The sequence below is a fragment of the Molothrus aeneus genome, chromosome 7 (genome assembly GCF_037042795.1).
Source record: "Molothrus aeneus isolate 106 chromosome 7, BPBGC_Maene_1.0, whole genome shotgun sequence".
In the NCBI taxonomy this organism is placed as follows: Eukaryota; Metazoa; Chordata; class Aves; order Passeriformes; family Icteridae; genus Molothrus; species Molothrus aeneus.
The window spans coordinates 11,671,276-11,688,953 of record NC_089652.1 but is presented as its reverse complement, the minus strand read 5'-3'; positions in this window follow the sequence as shown (position 1 = coordinate 11,688,953).

The window sequence follows — 17,678 nt, the reverse complement described above, 5'->3', positions numbered from 1 at the left end:
CATTAACTCCTTTGATTTAGTAACAGCAAAAGTACTTTTGTGTTAGACAGAAATGACTCATTGAGTTAAGGAGGCCTGATGGAGTAATCCAAAATACAACAGAAGACAGAAAATTTGGCAAAACTTTTTTGGTAGTGTTCCTTATTCTAAATTCTAATTGACTTTATCAACAAGTTTGTTTTCATTTGTATCAGGCTGCAAAAATTCCAGATTTTGGAAACAGAACAGATGAGAAGGGAATCATCTGAATGCTTATTCAAAGTTTGAATGCACTGTACAGCAACAATTGTCAATGTAGGAAAGGAAATACGACTATATTTATTGTCAATAAACCTTCAGTAAATTGGGTCTTAAAATCATTGAAAGGCAAAGTTTAGCCTGGTTACTTGTGTTACACTGCAGAAGCTGCTCCTAATGCAACTGTAGGAATGGGACTTTTGGCATTGATACATGTAAGATTCAGCCCTGTTTTTGAAGCTTCCTTCCTGTGTTGACTTGATCACTGATTCAAACCAGGTGATGGGACGAATGAAGTTTTAAAATATTTGAAATGTGTGAAAGAAGAGATAATAAGCACATACTATTTTCCTAGGGAATTTCTCTATGTTGCACATTTTATCAGTCTCCTTTTATAGTAATCCAAATATTTTGTCCCAAGGAACAGTTGAAAAGGATCCTAAATACAGAAAGTTTGCAGATCATTCAAAATGTTCTGAGAGTGAATTCTGCCCTGCATTTTGGGAATGTTCTCCCAGACTGGGAGGTAGACTGGTCTGGAAGAATGCACAGAACAGGGAATCAGGAATGACTGGGGAATCTTCCAGTGACCTGCTGCACAGCCTTGGGCAGTCACTTGGCTCCTCGCCTCTTTTTCTTCTCACACTAAATGACCTTGGGTGCATGTCAGGGCAAGAAGCTGGGAAGCAGCACAGCAGAATCCTTGGTGACTTTCTCAAGTCTGCCTTCATGCAGAACAGAAGTGTGACCGTTCTGCAGGCACTTTGTTCCTCCTTAGGCAGGGAAAGGGTAAGAGCTGCCTTAGCAAGTTCAGTGTCAAGACTACAATTTCCAGCAAACAGACCCTCTCTGATTGCTAAGTGGGTTAGGTTTGCTTCCTTTTACAGATATAAAAAACAAGAGGTGACTTGAGAGGTTCTCAGTTGTGCTTTTGTGTCTTAGGAGGATGTGTCTGGTATACTATTAGTCAGTCTTGTTCTCCCAGATCAGTAACATACTTCTAAAATGCCACTCAAGAAATTTCTCTATAGAAAGAGAACTAGAGCAAAACTATGATTGTAGCCCAAGCTTCTAAATTGCCAGGTTGTGTACTGACCTTTGTACCATATCTTTAAAATAGGAGCTAATGAGGCTTGAGCTCCGCCAGACATTAATAAGTAAGTGCTCATGTGAAAGTTGTCAAATATCACTACTGCATCTCAGAGGATAAGTTCTGTTATTTGTTTTGTAGCTTCACCCCTACTAAGCCATAACCCATATCTAGTAAATCTTTCCCAGACCACTCCGGCTCTTCTTGTGTGGGACATATGCAACCCTTGATATCACTGCTCCCTGGGTCACTCTTTATATCTTAAGGTCAGATTTCAGTTGGTGTGGGCTTGTTTTCTTCAGAGACTTGTGCTAAACAGGGGAATAATAGGCCTTAACTTGGATGTGTGGAATGCATTTCATCTGCTTTTATAACACTGGAAGGAAAAATACACCCATCTTATGTGTTGTTCCTAATTCTTAGCATATCTTGCTTTACTGAGAATCTCGGTGCTTATCAGAGATACCTCTCATCTCTTCTCTCCAACTCCCCCCTCATCCACCAAGTTTTGGAATCCTTCTAATGAACTACAGAACAGAATGAACTGGATGCAGTGAAGACCCACAGCAAAATTTCTGCAGCCTTTGCAATCAGATCCCAAGAATGCACATTAGTTTGTCTCTTCTGGTATGACAGGGGAAATAATAGATCACAAGTCTCTGAGACAATTTTAGAATGGATCAGTTTATAAAAAAGGTCTGATTATGTAAGTGGTTGCCAGTGATTTCTGAATGGTGAGAGCATTGACAGAGCAGTGAAGACCAATGAAGCCTTTGTTTTGTCACGTCTGATGGAAAATAGAAATTTTGAGGTTTTACCTGCGTTCACAAAACTACTGAAATAGGTGTGTAGTCAGTTTTCTCTAAACATACATAACTGCTGTACCTGAGAAAGGACAGATGTTGTAATGACATGAAGAATTAAATATTGATAGCACAACAAAGAGCAAAATTCTGACTTCATCTGCTTTGGTGCAGCCATACAGAAGCACATCCCAGCCACACTAAATGGCCATTTTTGTTCATCTTCGGCCAGTTTATATGCATGGCACTGTGCTGTGCATTTTTACTCGCTGTGCAGGAGCCTGGAGTTCAAAAACCAGCACTGACATTTGCCTCGTGCTACTCCGCCTTTCTTATGCAGGACTGGCAGAAGCACAGTCTGCTGGTGTGTCAGAGTGGTTCTGCCACTGAGGTTCTGTAGCTTGCCCACAACAGCCTCCATTGACCCTTCTCTACTGTCTTGCCCACCAAAAAAAGATAGCCTCAGGTGAACTGGCTATTGACATTGAAGTCTGGCCTCAGACAGCTCTGGAGATATGGCCAAGAGCTGTTTCAGACAGTACTTGTCAGCCTACTCCAAACTCATGCCAAGAATCAGTTTCAATGTCTGGTGGCACAGACCATTGTGTTCTGGGGCTTAGGAACATTGCTGAAAATGCAAGGTATTTCTGACATTGACAGATCCCAAGCTGCTACAGGACTTCTCTAGATAAAGATGTTTTAAAAGTATTTAAAGAGTATTTAAAAATGTCAAACATGTCAACAAATTTAGTTTTTATTGCAGTGGAGATGAACAAGTGTAGCCAGAAAATTGAAATATGATGGTATCGAGACTATGCAAAAAGTAAAAATATTAAAAGCTTTGCTGTCACTCTAGAACTCAAATGGGTATTGAAGCTTTTACCACCTGAGCTGATGGTGGGAATAACTAGATGTGCTGCTTTATCATAGCTGTGCACTGCCTTTGCAGGAGGAGCTTTGTTCTCTTTTCCTAAATTACAGGAAAAATTTAATGGGGAAGGAAGGATATGTGATTTAAAAAAGACTGGCAGTGAAAATTACTTTTTCCCCTTAAAATTATGAAATACTCAAAATCTCAACTTTCTGTTGAGATTTGAAATGGAAATTGGGGGATTTTATCCTAAAAACTTCATTAAACCAGGAAAGTATTTTCTGCCCAACTCTAAGCAAAGTATTGTGATAAACCTTTAGGCAGAACATCACCAAAAAGCCGAAAGTGATTCTGAAGCCCACCAGAAGTCATAGAGAAAACTTGGTGGCACAGAAAAGGTTGGCTTCAATTTGCAAGAAAAGAAAGTCTTCGTGGCTTTAGAAGTGATGAAAGATAGCTGAGCAGAGGCTCAAGGAGCTGTGTCTGCAGCAAAGGAAGTGGGTGGACAGATCCCTGTATACAATAGTGCTATGAGATGTGAAATTGCTAAAATAGCCCCTGCCTAATGTAATCACCTTTCAAAGAATATTTGAGAGGCATTTTGTCAGTGACATATAAACAAAGGCTATGTTTGAAATTCGAAACTTGTCCAAAGTAATTTTTCTTTCAAAGACTGTTTCCCCTGCTTGTGCTTGTTCTAGTGCTTTGAAAGGGCATGTTTTTAGAGGACAAGCTAGCTTTAATTGTTTATTAAAAAAAAAAACAACAACCAAACAAAAACCTTTTACAAAGCAGTAAGGAACACCAAATGCATCTTTGAACAACCTTACTTTTCCAGCACAATAGAAACTGCATAAAGGCAGCCATTACCCAAGAACTTTTAGGCACTTTTTCTAGAGCAGAGATCTCATGAGAATATAGAGAGAACAGCAGGCATGGTACCAATAATTCTTTTGCCATTCACAAATAGGCTGTATCAATACAGTAACTTCAGATCTTAGATAATTTCTCATTCTAAGACATTCCAGCTTGCATTACAAGCTAGTAGCATGATCCCTTAACTGTGCCTGTGTAAGACTCCTGTTGGCTTCAAAGGTAGTGCTGTGTTCGGGCTGACACAGGATCATGACCTTCACCCAGAGACAAATTATTTACTGTGGTAACTGCAACTTGTGCTGAACAGGAACTACCGAGAGAAAAGGGAGCAAAATGCCTAGTATTGTCTATCTTAGCTGTTGCTTAAGGCAGGAAAGTAAAAACCATAAACCATAAAAAATCTTACCTCTTTCTGCAACTAAAATTTTGTTGGGTGTTGAATTATGGAGGACATAAGTCAACAGTTGAGCTAGGATTCTGAATACAGTTAAACCTGGGGTACCTCAAGTATCCCCTGATATCTCTTACAATCACTAATGATCACTTTTGGCATCTTGAACACTGAAGTTTATGAACACCAGGAATACTGACATGTGGTTTCTCATGGCTTTTGTCTGGTGTCGGACTATGAGTCATGACAGGTTTTTTGCTGCAGGTGGCCCATTTCTATCTGCTTTCCTTCTCAGTTGGTTCTTATCTAATGAGACAGTTAATCTTGCCACTTTTCTTATGGCAGGTCACACTGGGGGAGAAATGACAGGACTTCCCTCCTCTACCCTTCTCCTTATTGTTCATTGCTGGCAGGAACTTACTGATCCCTTTCAACTCTGTACTTCAGGTCTTTCTTGTAAATTTTAAACAATTGCTTGTTTGAGCCATCACCCACAGGATTTTAGAGGGAGTTGTGAATGTATCATGACTGTGTGAGATTTGATTTACAGGAAACTGAGAGGACAGAAAAAGTGACTGGTGCTATTTGCAGGCATAGGTGGAAATTATCTCAGAAAGAAACCTGTTAATTTGTGGGCACTAGCATAGTTTCTCTTTGTGGCAATGGGAATTACCAAAAGGTTTCTATTGTATATTCTACCCTTTTTGTGCTTGGAGAGTAAAAAAATGTTGGAGTCTTATTCCCCCTGAGAGGGCACATACCACAGGTCTCCTCAGACCCTTTACCATCTTCCTAGGAAATTCTTGATTATACAGAACTGGGGGGCAGGGACTGAATTGTAAGCTACCAGGGGGTCCCACTGCCATCTCCAAGAAAAAAGTCACCCCACTGCCACTTGATGGCTTTATCCTGCTGTACATGCCCACTCAGATGGCCAGCTGCAGCCTGGGCTAAATCTTTAAGAACTAGTGGAAATGAATTGCGTGTTTTTCATCAGTCATGAATATATGAAAGAGAAATCCAGCCTGGCAGTTGCACAGTTACTTTACATGCCTGGTTTCCCATGAAGCCTACCTCCTATTTTGATTCTGTGTTAGCTGTTGTTTCTAATTTTTGTAAAGGCTTCAGGAAGCTTGTTTTAGCTAGAGGGAGTGAATTGTCTTGGCAGAAATGAGGGAAAAGTTAAGAGGAAGGGCCTGCTACATTGTGCAGGCATTGTACATTGACTTAATTGAAAATATATTAATATAAATAGACTTCAGACTTCCTCTCCTCTCTCTTTCCAAGCTGAAAGCCACCCATGGTCACAGTGATGCCGAGGCCTGTTGGGCAGCAGAGGGGAGGTGGTGGGGCTCAGGGTGATGCTTTGAGAGGGCACCTGGAACAGAGGCTAGACAGTGTTAAAGGAATAAAGTAGGTATTTATTAAAAAGGCCTTCAAGGAATACACCTTGGGCAGTACAAGAGCCTGACCGAGGCTACAGGAGGATGGATCACACGTTTTCACACTTTTATAAGTTTTGGTCCATTTACATATTGGGGTTAATTGTCCAATTACAGCTTCAGGTATGAAGTCCCATCCTCCCAGATTGCTCTCCTCAGCTTGCTGTTGTTTATACTTTTTGGGCCTGAAGCTGCAATGGTGTCCTTGGTTCTCGGGCTGGATTGTTTTGTCTAACTAAACTGTAATGAGAACTTGCTAACACTTTATATGAAGTTCAGAGTTGTATACTAATGCAGTACAAAATCTGGAAAATATGACAGTTAAAACTTGGGGCACCAAGGGTGCAGCCCTCGGGGCCAGGCTGGCCCGGCCAGTGCTGCACTCCCCTATTTGCTTTGTGGGAGTGGACAGGCGCTGGGAGTTCGTTGGGATTTTACTGTCGAAGCTTTCTAAAGTGGTGTAAATGGTGTGTGCACAAGCTGCCGGGCAGGCCTATAAAAGCAGGACCATATAATCAAGGTGAAAATTGAGAAAGTTATTTATTTGGTTCTCGTCCTCGCCAGTGAGGACGAGAACCCCCTGTCCCGGCCGGCCGGCCTGCGCTCGGCTTCTCACGGCCGTGACGGGGCTGAGCGCTGGAGGAGGCGGGGGGGCAGAGGTTATCCCCCGTCTGCGGGGGCTGGGGATGGACCCTCTCCCGTGACCCTGCCTTGTGGCGGCGTGCGCGGCGAAGAGTGCGGCAGGCCCGGCCCGTCCAAGGGAAATAGCGGAGGAAACAAGAGGCGCTCGGCGGGCCCCGGCCCACACCCTTGGGCCACTCCCGACCCTCTCCTCCTGCCTGAGAGGGGACGCTAAGTGCAAGCGGAGCGGAGGGTCACCGCCGGCACCGAAAGCACAGGAGTCGCCTCCAGCCCTGTGTATGGCCGTGCTGGCCTCCGGCCGCGCCTCGTTCCGCGGCACCTGCCGCCCTGCCCTGCTCCGCTTCCCGCGGGCACTCGTGTCGCGCCGGTGCCGCCGAGAGTCGCCGAGCTCAAAAGTAACAAAATCCGGCTGCTACTAACAATTCCCTCCCGGGGTGTCCATCCTCTCCCCATATCGTAGGAGTCGAATTCCGGCTCCACCTGCGTGGAGGCTTCCCCGTCAGTCCTGCCTGACGAGGCTCAGTGTCCCCTCCTTTATATTGCGGCAAGCCGGCAGGGCTGTGGGCTCCCGCCAGTAGGAGCAGCAGTGACTGCTTAGGAAGGGATCGCTGCCCGTCTCACCGCCCGGCTGTCGAGGACTCGGCTCGGCTTGAGACTGGCCCGCGGGGGTGCCTGGAGCTCTGGGAATGGATCGAGTAGGGCCGGAGCCGCCGGGGCGCGGGGTGCCGTCAGCTCGCCCCTCCGAGGCGTGCGCTTCGCTCGCGTCTGGGCGCCCACTTGCGGTCCCTCAATCGGATCGAGTCAGCTCTGTGAAATTCCTCGGGGCTGACCGTCAGGGAGCTAGGGCTCTCGTGAAAGCGACTTAGGAAAAGCACAGGGCTGAGAAGCTTTGAGAAAGTTGGGCAAATTCGTCCCTTTTGTGTGAGGGGAGACTAAAAAGCCGCACGCTATGACCCCCTCTTGAGTGAGAGCACGGACGGGAGCTGCTGCAACTCCGCCTTGTCCTGGCTGCGGAGGGAGATGCTGCAGCCCCAGAAATCCCGCCGTATCTCGTTCAAAATAGGTTGATACAAAGTCAAGACGCTAACAAACAGGCATTCCCTGGTAAACGCACGCAAAGACGCCTCAGAAATCAGGAGGCTGCCATTGTTTATGTCCGTCTTAGCGAGGAGGGATGTGCAGAACTACTCCCAGGGACAGAACAAATACCTGCTAAGAACCAAAGGCGCCATGGGTTGTCGCACAAATGAATTGATCCAGTAATCGCTAGGGCTATAACACCCTTATTTATGCTAAAGCATGTGACATAATCTTCAAAATGTGGTAGCTCCAAGTTACCACCTCTTTATTACTTATACAAGCTAATAGGTAAAGTGACTTTTACCTTCTTTACTTGAAGGAGACACAAAGAAGCAGACAGGTAATTCCGCGCTGCTAATTATTGTGATGTGATGGGTAGGGAAGGGAGAGGTTGTAGTGGAAAATGGGAAGACCGATTATGAAATCTCGCAGTTTAGCTAGTAGTGACCATCTCAGACCTCATGATTATTTCTTTCTTAAACTGCGGATGCCAATATGTTAGCAAATCTGGCACCTTATCTGCCAGCGAGTGAACCCGTTTATTCTGTCCGAAAGCGTGTTTTGATAACAGGCATCTTTTTTTTTTTTTCTTTTTTTTTTTTTTTTTTCCTGTGACTGATTTGAATTCTCGCCTAAATGTTAGCGTTTTAAATTGAGTGTTTAGCTGTTGCGCTTCAGGGTGTGGAGAGAGGGAAGCGGTAGCTCTCTCTCTCGCTCCTGGGTTCTGCGGTACCGAGAAAGATCGCACTCAGTGCCGAGAGCGGAGCGCGGAATTTGCCGTCTGCCGCGGTGAAGTTGCGGTAGTGTTGCAGTTCCGCTTGTGTGAGGCTTGCCAGGCTTAAGGCAAAAAGTGTCCCGTATACAAAACGATCAGAATATTTACAGGTAATTGTGACTGTCAAATACTTCGTTGCGTTGACAAAGCGCAGAGATCTTGGAGCGTTTCGTCTTTCGGGGGGTGGGAGGTTGCGGGGGCTTGGGACCCCTGCGAGGGGCAGCGGCGCGGGCCCGTTCGGCCGGGGAACTGGGGGGCTGCTGGATCCCAGCGAAACGCTGGCAAGGAGGAAATAACAGTGTCTTCCCGCAGAGACGGTGCGGCTGAAGGGCTCTTCCCGGGGCAGAAGTGCAGCGGCTCACGGAACAGAGTAAGTGAGAGCTGCTGTCCCCACTGGGGACAAACTCTCTTGTTAGATGCTGATTTGGTTGGAGCGATTCCGTGACGGGGAACACACGAGCACTGCGTCTGCTCTGGTTTTATGATGGGATTTCAAACGGTGGATAACTCTCACCCGTCCTTTTACAAACCTGAAATTTGTCACGGGAGCGCGCTGGCTGCGCGCAGGCCGGCGGCCCCTCCGGCGGAGGGGGGGCGGGGGGGAGAGGGGGCAGGGCGGCCGGGGGAGACGCAAGGGCTGGAGGAAGAAGAGACTTTAGGTGGAATTGCTCTCGCTGCTTGACAGCGGTGCTTGGCGACAACGGTGCCTTGCCTGGGCACGGTGGCCGCGCAGCTACCGAGGCCAGGCGGCTCCGGCGGCGGCGGCTGAGGCCGTCCTGCGGGGCTGGGAGGTGGCAGCCCCCGCCGGCGGCCGGGCACTTGCTTCCGGCCCATCCTGCGCCCTGCCTGCTTCTCAGGAGCGGGGCAGGGGTGGCATGGAGACAGCCTCGTCAGAGACTGTGAAGCAGAGGGCGATCAGCTCCGCGGAGCCCAGCGGGCGAAAGGCGGGCAGGCTCAGGGTAGGGTCCTCAGTTCCCAGCTGCCCCGGTATCTGCTTCTTAGGCTTCTGCCTCTTTCCGCTGCTTCGAGAAGCCACGTCCAGGTTGAAGGACGCCGCCTCGGCAAAGCTACCGGGGCTGCCTCGGGCGGCGGGCCACATTTTGGTCACCCTTTAAGGTGCTGGGAGCGGGCAGACAGCCCCGAACCCCGAAGGGGCCTTTTCACAGGCCAAGTACGAACTCAAGCCCCGAAAATATTTTTAAGTGTTGGCGCATATTGCCTGGCAAAGTTTTGAGGTCGCAGGAAAAGACTATAGGTTTATTTGCAGGAGGAAAAGCGATAGGATTTGGCCCTTTCCTGCTCCCGGGCCCCATGTGTGACCCCTCTGCAGACAGCGCCTTGCTGTGCCCCGTAGGTAGCAGTACAGGGATTGCGAAAGCCTAGAAAGACTGAGCATTACCCTGTCAGCTTTCCATTTGCGGTGATTCCGCCAGGGACAAACCAGGTTCGTGGCGCAGTCGGGAGGATCTGAGCTACCTTCTTGCAGGAGCCAGGCTGCGGGATATTTGCGGTTCATGTGTATTAGGATGCGTTTCCTCGTGTTGCTCAAAGGCGTTTTCAGCCTTTATAGTTCAATAAACCCTGTTGGTTGTCTTCGAAATCCCCTTCACTATCTGCCCTTTTTTTTTTCTAAGCAGATCCACAGCTTTCAGTTACTTGCTCAGAAAACTCTAAGCCTTCAGCCGGGCACCCCAGCTGCCGGCCGGGCTGTTTTGTCACAGGCTGCCCCTGCCTTTGGCTTCAGCCTAACAGCGGGGAGCGAGGGCGGGAGCTGGGGGCACCGGGGCCCCGTGCGGTCCCGCCACCAGTCTGCTCCCTGAGCACCATTTCGCGTGGCAGGAGCCGGCGGGAACTGCTGCCTTGTGCCTTAGAGCAGAGGGTTCTCCCTACGCATTTACTGGAGTTTTAATTAAAACGGGCGTACGCAGATAAAAGTATCTGTTGAGAGGCAAAGTTTGGATTTAGGAGGAAAACAGCACCCTGCTCTGTCCAGAGGACAGTCGCTAATGAGCACCGCGTCCTGAGCGCGGCGGGGCTGGGGCTGAGCTCAGCCCGTTGGGAAGCTCACGGGGAGGGGGCTCGGAATCGGCTCTGTCCTGGCTCTGTTGAGGTCCGTACTCTCATGTGTCTCCGCCGGCCGTAGGAACTCGAAGAGCGCTTGAGCCCTTGTGAGGCGATAGTGTCCAACCTGGGCGGGTGATGTTTTGCTTCTAGGTCGGAGCCTGGCGGGGCAGCAAGGATGCTATCTTGCTAATTTATATAAATCATTGTAATTAAAACGATTCGTGCCTCGGGGTACGAGTCCTCATCCCAGCACGCTCGGCATGTCCTTCCTTCGGAGTTCCGCCGCCACTCGTTCTCACGCCTGGGGCGAGAGCGCGGTTGGAAGGGAAGAGCGGGCTTCCCCGGAGCCCTGCGCCCCGTAGGCACATTAGGGGTGTAAAGGCAGGCGCTAGGCTGGCTCCCGCACCGAGGGTGGCGGCTCTGTGCTGCAGCCCCTTCCCGCATTCGTTCACGCCGCAGCTCGGGCAGTGCGCGGCAGGCGGAACGCTCATTTCCCGTCCTGGCGCCTCTCGGAGCGGCCACCTCGGGGTGAAGCGGGGGACACCGCCCGGCCCGGGGCAAACGGCACCGTAGTGGCCTTAGGCTGCGGCGAAGGAGCAGCCGCAGTTGGTGCTCGGGTGGAGGGGCTTGCTAGCTATTTCTCTCTCGGATCTAGGGAACTTTCTTTAATTGCAACGAAGGTGGGAAAACTCTTCCTTCATTTCCAGCTATAAGCTGCTAATTTGAAGGAAAAGACCCACAGGGCACAAACGCTTCGTTCTGTGCTCTCTGCTCCTGACAAATATAAACAGAAGTATTTTAAAGACGCCATGCAATACTGAGGTATTTCGAAGTCTGTTAAGGTGAGGTCGATGAGCTTGATATCTCACGGAGGAAATCCCTTGCGGTTAGCATTGCAGCGTTGATTATGGGAAAATGCAAACCCAGGGCCAGGGGGAAAGCCAAGATCTGGAGACGTGTATGAGGAACACGGGAAGCTGCAGATCGTAGTGCCTAGCACGACTCCGTGCTAGGAGAGTGCCTAGCACGACTCCGGCAGCGGCCAGCTCAACCCCGCACCAGGCGTCCAGCCGGCCCGGCCTGCCGGTGAGCTCCGCTCCCCGCGCCCGCCTCGGCCGGAGCTGCGCTGCCTCCTGGGCACCGAAATACGGTGTAATAGCCTGTTACATGCTACTCGGCTCCGGCCGAGTCGTTCCCTTCCCTGTGTACGTCTGGCTGCAGAGATTGCTTCTCTGTTGTCCGCAGCTCTTTCTCCATATAAACCAGCGTTAACAGCAAAAGGCTCATTAATAAAACCACTGGGGGAAAGGATGGAAGCGCGGGTAGGTCTGCAGAGATACTGCTATCCCGAAACCCTTTGGTCGGAGCTCGGACGCCGTGAAGACGCTTTGGGTTTGTTTTTTTAAAAATTATTTTTGTTATTCCATTGGCACAGCACGAACGAGCCGCGTGGATCCCGAAGGGGCTGGAGGCAGCCGGCGGTGTTCAGGGCATGCAGAGCCGGCTCCCGAGGGCCGAGGCGTTATGCCGCGGAGCCAGGGCACTGCCCAGGCGGCCCCGCGCCCGCCGCGCTCCCCCTCTGGACAGTCGCCGTTTTAGGCTTGGGTTGCAGGGGGAAAGCAGAGGATTGTGGCTGGGAAAGGACGATGGCTGGCACCGTGCTCCCGCCGGCACTGTCGGCTGGAGCCAGAGCTTCCCCCTCGAAATGATGCGGGAAGAGTCGGGCTCCTCCCGCCACTGGGCTCAAAGGACATTTTCGTTTTATTTCGGCTGCCCCTCGTGAACCTGCCGCCGAAAGAGGGATCGTGGTAATGCGGAGGGACGAGAACCCGTCCTACGGCTGCAGGGTTAGATGGCTTGTCCCCGACAGCGAGCGCTCGATGGCGGGGCCACCCCGCAGCGGCGGCCTGGCTCCTCGGCTGCCCAGCGCCTTTCCCGGACCGCGAGGAGAGCGCGAAGAAGGCGCGGCTGATCAGGACGTCGGTCCTTATGCGCTGCCCATCGCAGGTTTGCCTGGGCCGCCGCTCTGCCCCCGAGCCGCGGGACAGGAGAGGTGTCGGAGCCTCGACGGCATGTGGCGCGGCGGGCAAGGTGGCAGGGCGGAGCGGCGCTGCAAGGGCCGAGGGCGCAGCCGAGGGCGGCGGGAGGGGCCCGCTCGGCCTGCGGCAGGTGCTGCGCCGTTCCCGCACCGCCGGGGCCGCGGGCAGGCGGGAGCTGCGGCCGCCTCGGACTGCGCCGGCGCCAGTGCCCGCGCGATGGCGCTGTGCAAAGGCGAAGGCACCGGGACAGGTCGGGCGGGTGGTCCTGGCCGTGGCCCGCGGGGGCTCGGGTATCGCCGTGATGGAGCCTGGGCCAAGCGGAAATACCGGAGCCCTCGCCTGTGGGATCCGCTCTCCGCTGTCCTCCTGACCCTGCGTCCTGGCAGTGCGGACTACAGCCGCCACCCCGAAGGGACCCGGAGCTGCCTCGCCGGTGCTGGGGGCCATCCCGCTCCCAGCCCGCCGGCCCCTGTGCCCTCGTGGTAGCCCGGGACCTCTGCGCTTCGAGGCAGTGCCCGCGGGCGGTGGGCCGGTGTCCCCCGGGACCCCAGCGTGCTGCGCCGGGGACCTCGCCTGGGCCCGGGCCACAGCGCTCGGCCCCGGCCGAGCCTCGCGGTGAGGCTGTCGTCCCGCGGGCGCCGCGGCTCCTGGCTAATACCGGGTGGAAGGGGGAGAAAGCAGCAGGCAGGAGAGCGCCCGGCGGATCCTGCCACGGGGAGAGCCACGGGGGCCGGCTCTCGGCCCGGCTGCGTGGGGCGAGAGCCGCCCCAGCCCGGGGGGCGGCATCGCGGGCAGCGGAGGCCCCGGAGGTCGCGGCAGCCCCGGCTGCAGCCGCCCGCCTCTGAAGTCTGTGTGGGCAAGAGCCGCGATCGCTTCCATGCGTTTTGGGTTTAAAAGCGGTAGTTAATGAAAACCAAACCTTTCCAACGAGGTGTTTTTGTTCAAATTTTTTTGGTAATCAACGACTGAAGGGGTCCGCAAACTTCAGTAACAAGGAGCGCTGGGCACTCGGAGCTCATCAACTCCTGCTCCCATCAGAGTGAGAGAGCAGAAAATTCTCGTACCGGAGGTCGTGTTAGAAAAAGAAAAATAGGTTATTAATATTATTAATATTTTTTCAAATAGTGGTTTTTTTAATTGCGACATTGAAGACGGGTGAGGAAAGCAATGGGAAATAATCACCTTTTCTTTCCAGTGGAAATAAGGACATGTGAAAATCATGCAATGGGGGGGAAAAAGCGTTTGTAATTCGAAACAGAGAGAAAAGTCTTTTATTTGGAAAAAAATATGTAAAAGAAAAATAAGCGTCATACTTCATAAAATCCGTATAAATTATGTGATGTTTACAAAACAGAAGTTACCAAACAACATTTATACGAACTCGGTTACGTTTCCCTCGGTTTCACTAACAAGCCCCTTTGCTTTCGCGTCAAAATTTTCAAATTATTACGGCTCCCGATTTCAAAGTTATTTTCTTAGAGTATTTTATGTAAACATTCAGTTTATACATACGGACTAAACACATATTCGGTAATCCAGATATTCCAGTGAACGCAGAAATGAGAAACCAGCTGCCGGTGGAGAAAAAAATGAAAGCAAGAGAAAGGTGCAGGGGATTCATTGCAAATGAAGCAATCGCTACATATATATTTAAATGTATTTAATTGTATGCATTATTCAAATGCCCTTCTGACTAGTTTAATAATTTAGAATCGATAGTTTTCCTAAAAACTTTATAAAATATTTACACTTAATAAAATATTAATCGATTAACAAGCCAGTTGTACTCTTATAGGAGCTTTACTAAAGTCCTGTAATCGCGCTGTCGCCACACGTCTCCGCTGTTAAGGAAAGGATCAGTGACAAAATGTAAATGAAGATCTTCAGACGGTGGTGTTTATAAAATACCTCATTAATGGGCTTGGATTGAGTCTCTCCATCCATCCACATCATCAGATATAATAATAGTAACGAATCAGACAGGGAAGATCCTGGCTAAACCATTGGCATTTTTTTTTTCCAGAAGTATTGAAGTCCTAAATCACCAATTCTTCTAACTTTCTGGCCATTGATCCTCGGGCATTCGTAGTTCAACATCAAAGGTAAGAACAAAACATTATTCAATTATTCAGTAGCTGGTGGAAAACGTTAACTTCCATGTAAGAACGTTAACTTCCATACTGCTGAGCTTTATCAAATGGGGAGGGGGGGGGGAAGGGAGAAAAGTTAGATCGGGTTTTTTAAAAAGAAAACAGAGAGTTCTCCAAACTTTGAGGCTCGTTTCTGAGAGGGAAAGCAGGAGACCTGCCTGGCGGCAGCCGCCGCGCTCTCTCCTCCGCAGCCTGCGCGTTCCCGGCACCGCCGCTCGTTTCTCCGGCCGCTCCCGGAGCCCCGGCCCTGGCGGTATCCCGGCCCCCCGCCCTCGGCCTTCCGCTGCTCCCCGTATATTCTCTGGCTCCCTCCGACTTCAGCCGGCGATGGGACGCGGCTCCCACCCGCGTTCACGGCTTGCTGTCCCGGGGCCAGGCTGGCACCGCGTCCAGACTTCGGCGGCGGGTCCCGCTGCCCCTGCCGAGGCGGGGAGAGACACGAGTGCTTCGGCCGAGGCGGGGACAGCCGCACTTGGCACTGCTTTTCGGGGCCGGCCCGGAGGTCGGATGTGGAACGAAGGGATGATTTCTCTTACCCTGCCCGGGGATCCTCTGCTTCTCCCGGTACTATTTTCAGGGGCGGCCCGGAGCTCACCGGGACACCCGAGCGCTCGGGTGGGCCGTCACTGCCACTCGGAGGGAAGGAGGGGAGCACCGGGACCGGCGGCAGCCGATCTCCTGTGGGGACCTGACCCTCCCGCAAACCCCGAGGCAGCACTGGGACGGCTGCATGCGGGCTCGAGGCAACCACCGCTGCCCGCCCTACTGTTCCCGGGTGCTTACGGGGGGAACGAAGATCTGCCACCAGGGCTGCCCGGTGGCCGTGATGCTCCCGCAGGTCCCCAGTGTCACCGTGCCCGGGACGGGGGGCTCCGCTCCCCACTAACCCCCCTTTTTTTTGACCCTCCGGCGCCACCGTAAAAGACAGAGCTCTTAAGGGAGCACGGCGGGGAGGGCGGCGCCGCGCAGGGAGCCAGCCGCGGACGGGCAGCGGGGGAGGCGGCGGAGGGGGGGTGTCGGGGCGCTTTGGGTGCCCGCCGCCGCCGGCTCATTCCTCGCCGCCCGTCCGCCGCCCGCCCCCCCCACCAGAAGGGATTCCCTCGGTCCACCTTAACGTGGGTCTCGTTCCGCCGCCGGGCGGGCGGCGAGGGCTCGGCGGCGCGGGGCCGCCGGCTCATTCCCCCGCGCCCCCCGGGCCGGGCAGGGGGCGCTGCGGGTCCTCGGGGCGCCCGCGGGGCATGGCCCCGCCGGGAGACGCGGCCACGCCGCCGCCGGCCCCAGGGAGAGGCGCGGTGCACCTTGCATCAGAGAGAGAGGGGACTGCCTGCCTGCCGAGTGACCGCTCGCTGCCCCGGGACTGGTGAGGGGCTCGATCCCGCCGCGCTGCGACCTCCCGGCCGGAGCTTTGCCTGCACCACTGGCTGCACTTAGGTAGCGCTGTCATGCCCTACCAGGAGCTCCGCTATTAAATAATTTAGCGGCGGCAGCAGCAGCGCTTTCCTGCCCGCTTATCACCTTCTCCCGGCCCCCGCCATCAATTATTCAGGACCATCCCGGTAACTGCCTGGAGCTGGGCGCGGAGAACAGGGCGACGGCGGGGCCCTACCTGGGGCCGGTCGCTGGCTCTTGGAGGCCTGGAGGAAGCGCGACCGGCCCTCGGGGCGGCAGCCCCCACAGCACCGCGAAAAGTTACTGTTGCCTCGCCCCGGCGGAGAGAGGTTGCGGGAGGATCCCCGCCGTCGGTCGGTTCCCAGGGGGACGGGGGTGGGGGGCGGGTGGCAGGACGCGGCGAGGCCGCACGGGCTGCTTCGGACCAACCCGCGCGTCTGGACTGAATGCCGGAGGCAGCTTTGCTCCTCCTCGGTGGGTCCGGTGTCCCCAACTCCCACTTCCCCATCATCCGCCCCCCCGCCCTTCCCCTTCTCCCGGCTCCTCCTCCTCTCCTTCCCTCTCAGCCCTCCCCCAGCCCGACTGCCCCTGCCCTTGCGCCTTTCTGCCCTGGGTCTCTCCTGTCACTGCCGCGTCGTCCTGCCACGCTTCCCCTTCCCCACCCAGCCTGCCCTACGCCCTTCCTTCGCGCGGCACTGCGCTCCTTTTTCGCGTGCGAGATGTATTATTTATTTATTGGTGTTTAATTTCCTGCCAGGTGGGTTTCTGCCTCCCACCGTGCGCGCAGCGGGGCCGGGGCTCCGCGGGGCGGGCCGGGCCGGGAGGAGGTGGGCTGCTGCGTGCCCGTCCGTGCCCGACTCCGAGGTAGCAGCGAGACTTGATTTTTGCGGGGGGGCGGGGAGGGGGAGGGGTGTCAAGGCAAGGAGGGGTGGCGATGTTTGGGATGCACAGCCCTGGGACGGGAACGCCGCGCAGACAGACAGGCAGACACACACACACAGGCGTGCACATACACCAAACCCGAAAGCAAGGACAACCCCAAAAAGGACTCACTTTGCCTCGATGACTCAACGCAACTAATAACCGTTTCTCTGCTCTCTGTGGCGAGTCCCTCCTGCCGCTGCTGTCGTTGGCAGAGGAGGGAGCGATTGAAAGTGACACACGGGGGGCCGCCGCCGCCACTTCTCCGCGCCGCCAGGCACTCGCCGCCGCCGCGGAGCCCGGGAGAGCGGCGCTCCCTCCTCTTCTCCTCCCCCTGTTTCCCCCGGTATTGATTTTCTCCGCTGAAGGTGTGAGAAGTCGGCTCCCTCTCCCTTCTCTTCTGCGCCGCAGCCGACGGCCCCACGCCTCCCCGCCCCCTCGTCCCGACCTCTCCGCTCGCCACCCGGGACCCTCCGGGACGGGGCTCTACCCTTGCCGCCCCGCGGGAAACCGCCCCGGCCCCGCCGCCTCAGCACCCCCGGTGGAGGGCGAGGAGGGGGCTGGGGGTGGGGGGAAGGAGTAGAAGCGAAGAACGCGGCGTGGGAGAAGGAAACAGGAAAACTTTCCACCCTGGATTCTCTACTTCTGATCCATGGACAGAGCCCAACTCAGCCAACTTACAGACAGGCTATAAGCAGTAAGTACAGCGGCAATTCACGGGAGCCGCTCGCTGGAGGCTTCCTCGCCAGCAGCCAGCCGGCTACTCCGTGGCTGCACAGCTGGCCAGCGCGGGGGGGCCGTGCCAGCGGGGCCGTCTGGACTGGCAGCCTTTTCCCCGCGGCCCCCGGGGGTGGGCCGGGACTGGCCGGACCCGGGGCGCAGCACCTGGCTGCGGCAGGCGGCTGGGC